Source organism: Branchiostoma belcheri, unplaced genomic scaffold (genome assembly GCF_001625305.1).
Source record: "Branchiostoma belcheri isolate BF01 breed outbred unplaced genomic scaffold, Haploidv18h27 scaffold100, whole genome shotgun sequence".
Lineage (NCBI taxonomy): Eukaryota > Metazoa > Chordata > Leptocardii > Amphioxiformes > Branchiostomatidae > Branchiostoma > Branchiostoma belcheri.
Window position 1 is genome coordinate 578,997 of NW_017802381.1, and position 1,172 is coordinate 580,168.

The following is a 1,172-nucleotide window of genomic DNA, read 5'->3' on the forward strand; positions in this document are numbered from 1 at the left end:
GGAGCAAATACAGCGATGGGTTCACCACATTTTACGACATGGCAGGGAAAGAATGAGAAACACAAGGGAAAACAATGATTTACATTGATATAACTATAATATGAAGTAACATACAACTAAAACAACAGTTGGATAGCTATTCCCTACTTTATTGGTTAGGATTTTTAATTGCATAATGCAAACTGTTGATTTTCAAAATTAAAAAAAAAACGTTCATGCCCCGCATTCCAATGCTGGAGCAAGAAAAACTTGAAATACCTACCAAAACACTTGAATAAAGACATACTGTCAGTATGGAAATGCTACTGTGCAGGTGTTAATCAAGTTAAATCCCCAAACAGACCAATCAGCAAGAAATGCTCTGTGCAGGTGGAAATGCTCTGTGCAGGTGTTAATCAAGTTAAATCCCAACAGCCAATCAGCAAGAAGTATAGAGGAAAGCTGCATGCCTATTGGTTGATGCCCTGCATTCCATTGTGATGACTCATGCCCAAACGTGGTAAACAAGGCACACTAACACAGTAATACATTTGCTATAACACAGCCAAAAAACTCAAATAAAACCATTCTAAAAGCCTGTATCACAATAATTTAAAAAACGCCTAGGGGTATTTGCCCACCGTACCTCCATACCAAATTTCAGGACCTTGGGCCCTAAAATGAAGAAGCTGAATCCATTTAAAAAATGGCAGGAGAAGGAGGAGAAGAAGAAACATCAGAAAAAGCAATATGGTGGTGGTGTGGTGAACCCATAAATAGGAAAATACATTAAAGAATGTTTCGATCTTAGAGACCACATGTTAGAGAATAGTTAAACCTTTATTGTTACATCATATATATATATATATACTTTGTACGTAAGATGACGTTATCCACACATGTATTTAGCTTTGTTAGATCTTTAGTTGTAGAAGACCATACAAAAGTCCCCGTACTTTTTTGTTCTGTCAATAAAGAATATTTATAACCGTTTAGCTGCTGAAAGTGTTAGCCCTTAAGGACGGGCTAACACAGTGTTGGAGCTGTACATTTGCTGTATCAGTGAAGTGCACTACAGCGTGTCCTAGGTGTGATCAGGGGTAATTTTGAGGTAATTTTGAGATTTACCTTCGTGTGTCTCGTCAGCTGGGTCAGTGACCGGCCCTGAGCCCGGGGCGGGTTTATAGGTGTGG